Consider the following 12,682-nt stretch of genomic DNA (forward strand, 5'->3'; position numbering starts at 1 on the left):
CAAACCTTCTTCTGCCTCTTTTGTTCCGTGCTCCAGCTTTAAAGCTAATTGCAGCAAAGAGCTGAAAAAAATGATGCCTATAAACGTAGGGCTTAATCAAACAAAGCACTCAATTACCTGATTAAGAATCATTTTCTTTGTGTAAATATAGAGAAAACTCAAAACAGTTGTGTTCTTCTGCATTCATTATGCTGAAATAACCATTGTGGAATATGAAAAGAGTTAGCTGGGGTTTCTGACTGCCAGGCCAGTGTAAGCCACACAAAGCCCTGGCATCCTGAGAGGAAAGTTTGGCCACAGGAATTGCTCTTTTGCCTGGGTGGACACAATCAGTTAGCTGGCCATATAGCAGGCATTATCAGACTGGGATTCAAGCACTGCACAGATGTTAGTCAAAAGTTATGCAGAAAAGGCAAAAGATAATCTCTGAGTAATTAATTATTTGAAGTGAATGTGCTACCCTTGCTCGACCAGCCAGTAGGCAAAGTCATAGTTACAAAAAAACACTAATAGGAAGACTTGCTGGTTGTCACAGTACACATGCCAAAGGCATAATGAATGATACCTCTACGTCTGGAATGGCATGACTCGCATATCCAGAGATGGGCCTTCAAAAACAAGGTCACGACAGGCAGGTAACACATGCAGGAAGCTTACCTGGCTGAGCCGGCATCATTTCTGTAGATAACCAGAGCACATCCAGCCCAGGCTACAGGGTTGTCAGCTTCACAACTCTTATCAGTCCCCACTTGTAAGCCAGATTTCAAAAGCAGTAAGCTGTTTAGAGACCTGTGCTATGTGTCTGCCTGCAGCAGAACTGAATAGTTGAGGATTTAACCCAATAACCATAAAACACGAAACAAATTTGATTTGCATATTAGATTCAAATATTCCAGTGCCATGCAAGCATTACCATCAAACCTGATTGAATGAAAGCAATCCTTTGTCAAGGAGAAAACATTTCCTTTTAAAGCTTTCAAACAGACTTGGTCCATAGCTGACAATTACCATCTGTTTCTGCTCAGAAATGAACCCAAGCAAATGTTTCCCAAGCAGCATAGTACATTAAGCACATGGGCTTGTTCAGCCCAGCCATCAGGCCTTAGGAGTGCACTGGGCTCACACCACAAGCACTGTCAGCTCAGAGTAAACACAATACAAGGGGAGACAGAGTTAGAACTGACACCCAGTCTGTCTGGGTGATCCAAACCCAGTGGCTGGGTATCTGGTCAAAGCCACAGGAGCACTGCAGAGAGCTTTTGTCATGAGTTTAGGAGGAGGTTTGAACACCAGATTTCTAGTGGTAGTTGCTACTCGCTGCATCAGTATGGGCTTCACCTGACATGGCATTCTCCCAGGATGGAATTCCAGAGCATCCTACAATGCTCAGCCGCGTGCACCTCCCAGCACAGAGCTCCTTGGTGTGTTGGCACTGCTGTGTAAGCCCATGAGCTATGTTCTTTCCTGCAAACTAAGGCAGCCCAGGGCATTGGTCCAAGCAATAGTAAATGATAATTTGTACTCTTTAAATGTTCGCATAGTCCTCAACAGAAACTTGGCTCATGTCAACTATTGCTCCCCTCAGTCATGGCTAGCCATAGCCTGGATCATTGCCCTTAGGCAGTCTGGATGTGTGTGACTGCCCTGTTTCAAAGACAGAACATCTAGCTAGATGCAAGTCTGCTGTGGCACTCACCCGCAAGACCAGAGAGGCTTTGGCATGTTTTATTTCACAGCACAGGTGCAGACCCTGTGCTCTTTCATCACCATTCATGAACACCTAACTCAAGAAGTTTTGGTAATGACTAGGACCCCCAGTGCGCATGCTCATACCTTCCCATTTGCGCAAGAGACAGCAAGCCAGAGACTGAGCTGATTTAAATTGTCCTGAGAAATTTGGCTGGGAGTCCCATGCCGTAGAATGAAGCCAGCTGGAAAGTAAAGCTTTCCACTCCACGCTCTGCGTACACAGCCAAAAATCACATGTGGGTAGCATCACCAAGAACCAAACACCTTCTCCTGTCCTGCCACAAGTTCTGTGTGAAAACAAATGACCGCCTTCACAGTTGGAAAACTCATATTTCAAGGTAGAGTTCTGTGCTTCAGGAAAAAGTAGTCCAAAGTAAAAGAGCAGCGTTAACTTTGGCTCTGCTGAAGAGGAGTCCAATGAAAGATCTACTAGCAAACAGTAAGAAGGGAAGCACAGCAAATCCTGGCCCTATGAACAACATATGACATGGTTTTAGGCAACTCACTAGACCAAACTGAGACAACGGCAAAATAAACTTGTGTGTCACAGAGTAATACGGCTGAAAATGACTTTGCAGGGTCATCTAGTCTACCCTTCTAGTCCCATAGGATTCAATCTAGCTTGTTTTTGAATATCCCCAATGATGCAGATCCTACAATTACCATTCCAACTCTTCCATAACTTCCCTTTTTTCATCACTAAAATATATTTTTTAATATAAAACTCAAATTTCCTTTCTTACAATTTATGTTCTTCATCCTCTCCAAGGGATAAGCAGTCCTCCCTACGGGCAGAGTTTTATGTATCTGAAAACTACTAGCCTAGTCGCTTCCCAGACTTTTCGTTGTAGACTATATGACTTCAAATTAGTATTCACATTACAATTGTACCCAAAGACAAAACCAAGGCTGAGGTTCTCCCTGGGACCACAGAAATGTAGTTTAAGAGCACCCCTGCTCAAAAAATGCTTATAATTGATACAGAAACAAAGGAGAAAATGAAAGTAAAATGGTCAAAGAAAGAGATCATTTCTATTTTAAAGGTCGGAACTTGGCATAGATAAACACATGTTTAATCTTTTCAAGAACTCCCATAGCTGCAGAGGAGTTTACAGAGGGCTTAGTACCTAACAAAATTATTGCATTTGAAAATGTGGTTATTTCTGCTTCTACTGAGCTGTGAGATAAACTATTTTGAAATACAACCTGAAGATGTATGAATGTTTGTGGCAGAGCTGGGAAACACAAACCAGATCTTCCAAGTCTCCCTCCAAAGCCCTAATCTCAAAACCATTCCTCCTTGTAAGGGAAGCAGTGATGATTAATGATATTTTTCAAAGCTCTCCAAAGATCATATTTTTTCTGCAGGAGCTTAAGACAAAATGATCATTACTTGCTTAGAAACACTTACATGCACCCTACCTTCCAGGGAAAACCATAACAGTGAATGCAAGTGTAAAGGATTCTGCACATCACATTTACTGTACATGCAAATTTCCTTCAGACAGAACCATTATTAATTGCCTGAATGGTCAAATTTGGGATTTTCTAAAAATGCCTTCTGAGTTTGTATGCACATTCTATACAATCCATATGCTTCACTGAGCAATCACTCACCATTTTAATTCACTCCTTTTGACATTAGCACACACATAAATTCCCTGCTTCTTGTAATTTTATGCTTTAGCAACACTTTGCATGCCTTGCACTGTGATAGCCTCATGTTTAAAATAACTCATACGGCAGAGGCAAGCATAATTCCAGCAGTATCCATAGAGCATCAGAGAGGTTATGACAGTCTGCAGGACTACAGTATTAGAAAACTAGTGGACCAGGAGTAGATTGTAATAAATACAAAGTTAATGCTAATGAACTTAAAAAAAAAAACAAACAAAAAACCAGGGAACAGAACGTCTCTAAATAAATGCAAACACTGCAGAGTTTGATTTTGTGTTGGGGTAGGAAGTTGCATGTGAGGATGGAGTTAGACAAACCATTTGATGAAAAAAATCTGTTCTGAAAAGAGCCTCAGGGGAAGAAAATAAATCTTTAATTGTTCAGATATAAAACACACCCTCCAACTGGAAAATCTTTTGGAGGCAGTTAGCCACAGAGCATGCTTGGGTTGATCACCTCAGTCTGTTCATACCCACATAACTATGGCAGCGCACCACCACTCAGCACAGCAGCAGAGCAGGAGTCAAGTCAAACTGTACCTAAAGGATGGAGAAGCTGCCATAGGTTGGGAACAGCAGCACTGGAAAAATACACAGAGGTCACAGTGGATAAAGAATATACAGTCCAACACTGTGACCATGGCACACTACTTAAAGACATAAAAGGGAGGAGCATTTTAGGTCATGTTATTACCTCTCCTACGTGGCATTGGTGAGACTGAAACTGGAAGATCACGTATAATTCAGGCAGTCCATTTGTTTTCACTTGAAGAAAAGATGAAAGAAGCAGCAGAGATGAGGCTGTTGTGTGATTTAAGACCTGAAAAAATGCTTTATGCTGGAAAAATTGAAAAAACCTTGATGTTTGGTGAATCAACATGGCGACTGTGAAAGATGACTTAACAAGACACACTAGCTGAACACATGCCAGATTAGAGACACGTTGCAAGACTTGAACAGTCAGGATCACTGATCTTTACTATCACTGCCACAAGTAACTTGTCCTTCTTATCTGCTCTCCAAATTAAGACCTGAGCCCCAAGATGGGATATGTTTATTGCACTGAACTTAGTACAAAAGCAACTGGGTAAGATGTAATAAACATATATTAGATCATGTTGGATAACTCCATGGTCCCTTCTGGCTTTTAAACTCTATGAATAAACCTATGACCTTTATAAAACGGCTGCACTGGAGAAGATATTTGAATGCATGCATAATGAGTTTCCCATTATGCTGAAGTATGCATCTTCAACTTTGTTTCTAAGAACACTTAACATGTTTTTCCAAACATGGCTTATACCCCAGATACTATCAGCTCCTGCATTACTATTACTATTTATTTGCACATGAAGGTAGTATTTCCTGTGATCTCAGCACCAGACTGCTTTCTTTTCTGCCAAAATTGTCTGGTCCTCTCCCAGCTCTTCCCCACGTACTCATGCAGCCAAACACTCTTCCTTCTCCTGTTTTCCCTAACCATTGTTCCCCTTGCTGCCCCACCCTGATGTGTCCAAGGAATCCCCCAAATTAGATATCACTTCTTAAATTCTCTGTCTGGTTTTGGGCCAGTCTTCCAGGAGTCAGCTTTCTTGCAGTACACAGACACGTACCCCTTCCACAGTTTATAATCCTCTCTCTTCCCATCCCAGGTCCTGCATTGCCAAGACAGGTAATTTACGGCACTTTGTACTAACGTGCTTTACCCATGTCTATGTGTACAACAGTAGCTGAGGATGACTGCATGGTGAGGGGACTTAGCTCAAAACTCTTTAATTGTGGTTCAAACAGAAATGCCTAATTTAAAACTATATTGGGCCAAAGCTAAAGCCTGAGATTCTCAGCATGCACAGAGAAACATCTGTGTCTAATTCCTATAGGTATCTTGCAAATGCTTGTAAGCATACTGCAGACCAATCTTGCATCAGCACACAGATTAACCACGCAGCCCCCAAGCATGGCCTGTCTTTGCTCTCACTGACTGATGACATCTCTCCATGTACACTTTCACTGCATTCCCTTTAAGACTGAGCCAAAACTGTCCCTGTGTGATGGATAATTCATAGTGAAAAGTTAATTTCCTTTCCTTTACACTTTGCAAGTGACATACACCATCTCAGCAATTGTCCCATTTTCTACCATCCTATATGCTACTTACTGTAAAGCCCTGACCAACCTGGTCTGTCCTCATGGCTCACCCAGCTTTGAGCAGGAGGTAATACTAGAGCCCTTCAGAGCTCCTTCGCAACCTGAATTACCCTATGTCCTATGATCCCATTTCATTGCCTGTCTATGATGAAGTTCTGCCTGGAGTCCCTTGTAAGAATCATGGTTTATTTTACTTCTTTTGGCTCTGGGTATGTTACTACTCTCAGTACTGCAGATCATGCATTCCAGAAACAAAAATAACAAAGTAAATGAGAAAAAGGCAGGCAGGTCCACCTCACCATAGATAGTATATTAAGCAGGCAATGGAGTCTTTCACACATAATCCTCTCTCTAAGACTAGCTAATAAGAAACTTCAAACTAAATAAAGGCATTTTGCATGTGCTTATTTCATTTTAACACTCTTTTCTCTTAGCCCTGGCTCCTGATGCCTAGTTACAACCTTTCTGCCCCTGCATTAGTCCCATGGAGACAAACATGTAAGTCTGTTACGTCTTAGCCCACCGCCTTTGAAAACCAGTGCACAGCCCCACAGATGTCAAGCCCCTCTTTGTTTACTGCCTTGTTATTTTCATTCACTCTCCTTTGCACTTGCAAAGCAAATCGTTAATGGCAACCACATGTGCATAGGGTGTCACACCCCAACACATGCCTGTCTGTGATTTGACACCCTCAGCTTCCCAGCACATGAGGCAGCCCATCTGGTTGTGACTAGTGCCCCATTTTGGACTGAGGTTCCTTTTCTCCCACAGCATCTGAAAACACTGAGAACCTAAAACGAGACAAGAAGCAAACAAGAGCTTGAGTCTTGCCATAAAAGCAAGTGGGGAGCAACTTTCAGCAGCATGTATCTATGAAACACAGTCTGTTAAATTCATGTTTACAGTGTTATGTTACCACACACACCCTATGTCCCGCTGAGATTCAAGATGTGGTTTGCAAACCACTCAGAAGTAGCATGTTAAAGAAAACTCATTTTTATCCTCTTCACCTTTAACAATTTGAGGAATTTGCCAGTCTGCTTTCACAGCATGCAGATAGCTTGAAAGTAACTTATGTGATGGAAGGATAGATCAGATTGCTCACTCTCACTGTCCAACTGAGGCATCCTAATTATCATGAAATCTAAATTCAATATGATGATGATGATGAGCAATTCAGAAAACCGCCAAGGGCTCAGTGCTTGGCTGGTAACACCGTCAACAGAGAAAAATAATTACTGGAAACCTGTAACACACAGACCCCATAATTGCCAATCAATCAGAGGTGCAAAAAAAATCAAACCTTAATAAATATCATGGAACTGGTAAAACTGAGGGTGACCAATCCCTGTTGGAGCTACTAAGGGCTTTTCGGAAAGTCTGTCTATAGGCAATGATCAAAGTGGTGACTTGAGACCTGTGTGCGAACGTTAAGTACTCTGTGAGAAAAAAACCAAACCAAACGTTCCAGGACACTTCTACTTTATTTAATTATGTAATAACCATGGGAGCTTACATCCCTACTTAAAGATGCTGGTGTGACATAGCAGGGCCTGGTGCATAGGGCCATTTCAGGACTGTTATGTACATGATGTCAGAAGAAAAGCAATAGTGCCACTAGTTCTAAGACCTGAAATGGCCTCTCAAGGCAAGAACTGACAGACAACGCTGACAGCTGGGAACAGCAGGCCGCTGGATAAGGTTACCATTAACATACCTGAACTCCAAACAGAAATCACTGTTATGATGAAAAGTTTCCCTCTGAGGAATCCTTTAAAGCTCAGGGTGGGATATTCTTTATTACACCTTTTGGCTTTGCATACTTTCCCAGATTTTCTTCCTGACCTAATAGGGACACTGAAGAACAAGCCTTAAATCTGCACAAGAGAACTGCAAATATGTGAAATATAAAATAAACTGAAAACCGGTTTCAAGACATGTTAACAGATATCCAAATCACAGAATCACAGAACAGTCTGGGTTGGAAGGCACGTTAAAGCTTATCCAGTTCCAACCCCTGCCATGGGCAGGGATACCTTCCACTAGACCAAGTTGCTCAAAGCCCAGTCCAACCTGGCCTTGAACACTGCCAGGGATGGGGCAGCCACAGCTTCTCTGGGCAGCCTCACCACCCTTGCAGTAAAGAACTTCTTCCTTATAGTTAATCTAAATCTTACAAATCACTTAAATCCAAACAGTCACTTTTTTGTCTCTATTTTTCTGCCAATTCTGTGAATCGAATTAACCAATTTATCAAACGATTGTCAGGAGTAAGCAGCCTGGTTTGCCCTGCTTTGGTGCCCTGCTCAAGTCATGTCATGAACCATATGTGCAAAAATCCTAGTACAGAGTTACTCATCTGCTCATGGAATAAGTGTAGTGAGTCAAAAATCTAAATAACAAACTTTCCTTTCTCCTCCTCCAGACTATAAATTAGGTATTAATAATACGAAAAAACCCCACCCTATTTTGAAGACAAACCCATGGCTCATGAAATGCTAAGCCTCAAGCACAAAAGAACCTTTGTCCAAAGAAAGTCAGACACATGTGAATGGTAATAAAACTCACCTATGTGCAAGTATTAACATCTGGACTTAAAAACAGCCCTGCTGGATGCACAAGGGGAAGGAGACCTTTCAAATAATTGAAAATCTATATCTAAGTATTTTGTACCTTTTCTTAAGGTTCTTAAGGGTGCTGCAGTCTCTCCATCTATGCTTATAAATAAGATAGGTCAGGGCTCATTCTCTGACCCTCAGGGCAATATGAACAGCACAGCTTGTGTCCATATGGCTAAACTTTCTCCCTCACACTCTCCCACACAGCCTGGCTTCATTCATACTGCTTACTGGGAAGAGCCACTGGCCCATGCTAGCTCCCAAACCATGCCTGGATGAGGGCTGGTTTGCAGGGAACAAAGCCAGGGCAAAGAGCACAGGAGCAATTAAACAGTTCGGGTGATGCAGAGCAGTGCTTGAGCCCATACCTTGGACATGTGCACTGTCCTAGTATGGATGGAGCCAGTGAGAGTAGTTAGAGACGCAGACAAAGAGCCATATTCTGTATATTTAATACAAGTAGAGTATGATCAGAGGTGAGCTAAAGTCAGAATCTGTGATGCAAATACTGTAAAGAGAAAATTAATTTTTGCCTTCCTCCAAGCTAATGCAGCTGCACTGTAAAACTATCCTAACAGCATATTCCTACTTAGCACCTATTTATATGCAGTATCATACATTCTTCCTGGCTGGATCACACTCATTATTGTTGATAAGTAATGTGACCCCTGTTTTAACCTACAAAATGTCACCAGAAACCAGGACTTACCAATTCTGCAAATAAAATCTATTTTCCAGGCAAGGCTGGCTTCCTACTGTGCAGCTATTCAGAAAGGTGTGAGAACACCAACATTCATTCTACACAGTATTCCCCTGTCTTGGGAAAGGTGTTTTGGAAAGGGAAGGCTTCATGTGCCTCTAGCATGAAAGTCAAAATGAAATATAATGAAAGATGCACTGTTTGCCTTGCAGCATTACAGTCAAATGCCATGTGGTCTTGAGAAAGAGAACTGTGCTCCTTCTCAGAAAATGAGTGAAGAAAAATGAGCAGTAGCCTTCAGCATGACCACTGTGTGCTCCGGTATTTCATTTATAGTTTGCCTTCACCAGAGGATTAATTTGCTGTTAATCTGAATCCTCCCTAGATCACAGGCTCTACATTAGCAATGTCTTAGGAAGAACAGTGTCACTTGGAACCTTCTCATAAGCAAACGACAGAAACGTGGTGTGCTATTAGGGCAGGAACTAAACTAGCTCACCTAGAAACTGCAAAAGTGTTTACAGCATAGTTCTCAATGATTAATTTTTCACAGTGAAAGGATACATCAAGTGGGGTTTTGCAGATTTCTGCCCTAGATCCGGTTCTAATGAAAATATTTCCATTTTCCTGGACACAGAGTAACTGGATGATGACCAAGATGCTGGAACATAGATAATGTTTATTACATTTGCAGATGATACCAAGCTAGGAAGGACTGCAGTAAAAGGAGAGGGAATGAATTTAAGATGATCTTGAGAGGCTGGACATACAGACAAGTCGAAGATACCAACGGCAGCAAGGAACAATCCATTAGGCAAACACAGAATGAAAATCACCTATCTCCATAGCAGTCCAGCTCACAAGGGTTGAGCATCAACCAGTGATGTCAAATGGCTGATACACCTTCTGACCTCAGAAGATCTAAACCCTTTCCTTTTGTTCAACAGTAGTAAGATCTCAGCTAGAGTACTGTGCCTGGTTTGGGGCTCTTGGGTGCAAGTGAAACATGGTCTTCCAGGAGAGAGTCCAGAGGAAAGAAAAAGAACCAGCACTAATTTAGGCAATACAGATACTCTCACCATAAACAGAGACTGAGATGGAACCTAGGAGATGTGAAAACAGGCTTCAAAAATAAAAAGGTTGCTACACAGCAGAAAAAAAAATGATCTGTTTTCTGTGCTCATTTGGACACATGAGAAGCAATGGGCTAAGAGAAACTGCATCAGGAAAATTTTGGTTAGTCACTAGGAAAACACTTCTAATGGAAAGCATGAAAGTTCATTGCCAGAATAGTCTCTCCAGGCTGAATATCTGTCAGGAGTGGTCAGTGTCCACCCTGCTTGGTGACTAATAAGCTCTTGAAAGGAGCTTACAGTTTCATGACTCAAGAGTGAAGCAGTTACCTCTCCATATGTACAAGATCATCTTGACAAAGCCAGCCTGTGTTAGCAACTTTAAATTGCCTGCAAGCCATAGACACTTTAAAATGCTTGCTAGCCACAGAAACAGTAATATTAAAATCATTCTTGGTTTCCCACTTTTCCTAAATCACCAGAGCCTTCCAGACTTAATCCAGACTAATTCAGTCCCAGCTTTTTGCTTATTCATCAAATCCCCTTACCTGGATATGATAACTAAGCTTTGATCATCACTGTTCTCCAAGGTGGCAGTGCTAAAGTCTATAGTAAGTCACTGAGGCATCATGTTGCCAGTTAATCAGGAGCTCTTTTTAACACTTTCTAACCTTATAATGGGGCAGAAAAGCATATAAGTTAGGGAAACGGATAGAAAACTCGAAACTGGCCAGTGGGATCTAAATAAAAGGTGAACCTTTAGCTCACCAATACAAGTTGGTTACAGAAGCCAAAGATCCAAAGCCAAGGACTGGAAGAAGCAATTTAGGTTTTCAAGTCCTTACAGACATGACAAACTGTGTACTAGATGTTTAGTCCAAATGGATTTCCTTCACACTTTCCCATGCAGCCCAACCACTGACAGCAAAGAGAAGATGTTTCAAACCTATAGCATGACAGAAAACAAACCAAACAAGAAAGACCAGCACTCTCCAAGTATTACTGGGGACTTTGGAGGTGTACATGTGCAGAGGATTATAGGAAACGCCTTCTCACGTCCCAAAACACACCTCAGCAGGAGGAAGCCTCCCACCACCTGAACATGAGGAAGGCAAAGTACCCAAAGTCACTCTGGTTTATTACAATTTCCATCCCCTATCTTCCATAAATTATCTAGGACTGTGATTTGAAAAAGAAAACTTCCCATGAGCATCTCTTACTTTTGAGACAGTTATTTGATTACTACTTTCAAGCAGTACAAAAGCCACCAGTTAGCAGGCTGACACACTTCATCCTTGACGGATGAATTTCTATTTACCTTTTGCACTTCTGCCTTGGAACAATATACTGCCATTTCTTCATAACAGATTTAAATGACCCCACCCCCACCCCCCTCCACATTTCACTCTCTTTGGTGCTCCTCATCCCATATTTCCTTTTCTTTCTTCTTGCTTTTTGTTTCAGAGAAGCTCATATACTGTTTACTATATGTATCCTGCCTTTTCTCACCACTGCTCAAAGCCCATCCAATGCATTTTATAGAGCAGAGCATGACTTGGATATGAGCTTCCACAACATAACATTTATATCATCACCTAATTGTTGCAGAGTGCCAAAGCCTGAAATAGCCAAGAATTCAGTGAGTGACCATCAGTGACCTGATTCTGGCAGTCAGTGTGGTGTTGTTCCAGCCATGGATGCTGCTTGACACCTAACCCAAATAAATGCATCATTCTGGCAAAGCAAAGAGAAAAAGAAAAGATGCAGACGAGTTAGCCTCTCTCTGCAGTCACTATAACAGATAGTGACAGATAGTACAGCAGAAGAGAGCGACAGAGCTGTGACAACTGGTATGAAGTATTTTGCTGCTGTTACCACATTAGCCATAGCAAAGAAAAAAACATAAGGTTGGTCCCAGCTGCACAGGAGAATAAAAACCTTGGAGCAGCAACTTGAGTTCTGCCTACTTTTTCTTTGCACTCATTTTATTTCTCACCCTGGGCATTACCACTTAAGGCAGGATTCATTACACAGCGATCAGGCACATGAATTTCACTTCAGGGAGAAGATAAGTGCTTAACACTAACAAAATGAGTCACCAAAAAAAAATACTGGTTTCCTGCCCAGGCACCTCACTAAATTTCTTCACACCTAGCCTTACTTTGACATCTAGGGTTGGCATCTGCTGCGCATGCCCAGAACATCACCAGCTCAGCTGAGTATCCCTGAAGGACATATCTCCTCCAGCGGGCTTTTGTCACGCTGACAGCACCTTCTTTGGCACAAAGCCCAGCAGTCACAGTCACTCTCCATCACAAAAGTGCACACAACAGCCACCTTCTGCAGCCTTGTCAGTGGAGCTCAGGAAAAGAGAGATGCACTTCCAAACCCCAGCTCAGACTCAGGAGGACTTAATCATTCCCACATCCTGAAGGGAACAGAGAGATCCCTGCTGAGCAAGTTACCTTCTCCTCCTGGGAAGCTTAGCAGCACAGCCCTAAGCCCAAAAGCCATGGGGCAGAGCCTTGGTGTGAAGTTTTACAACCACATGGGCAAATACTAGCTTTGCAACCCAGATGAGGAAGGGGTGCTTCCCTTACAGAGGCCATGATGGTCCATACTGCTGCTTTTCTCTCAGGAGCAACATAAGAAAAGCCTGCCAGCCCAGCCATCCACGTAAAGAAGACCGCAAATGTTTCCTTGCTTCAGTCATCAGCC

The 12,682-nt window shown here is 42.2% G+C and overlaps 1 protein-coding gene across 6 annotated transcripts in view; it reads right to left on the minus strand.

Annotated features, from left to right (window-relative positions):
• Nucleotides 1–12,682, minus strand: part of EVA1A (eva-1 homolog A, regulator of programmed cell death) — a 203,903-nt gene that overhangs the window by 28,596 nt on the left and 162,625 nt on the right. The window contains exon 2 of one of the 6 annotated variants that reach the window (XM_061372319.1): nucleotides 11,560–11,698. The exons of the other annotated variants lie outside the window; for them this stretch is intronic. The gene's annotated coding sequence lies outside the window, so the exon portion shown is untranslated. The remainder of the gene's footprint in view (nucleotides 1–11,559; nucleotides 11,699–12,682) is intronic. 6 annotated transcript variants of the gene reach the window in all.

This window comes from Neopsephotus bourkii, unplaced genomic scaffold (genome assembly GCF_033783945.1).
Source record: "Neopsephotus bourkii isolate Nb327-2 ecotype Australia unplaced genomic scaffold, CSIRO-AGI_Nbou_v1 NB_1600, whole genome shotgun sequence".
Lineage (NCBI taxonomy): Eukaryota > Metazoa > Chordata > Aves > Psittaciformes > Psittacidae > Neopsephotus > Neopsephotus bourkii.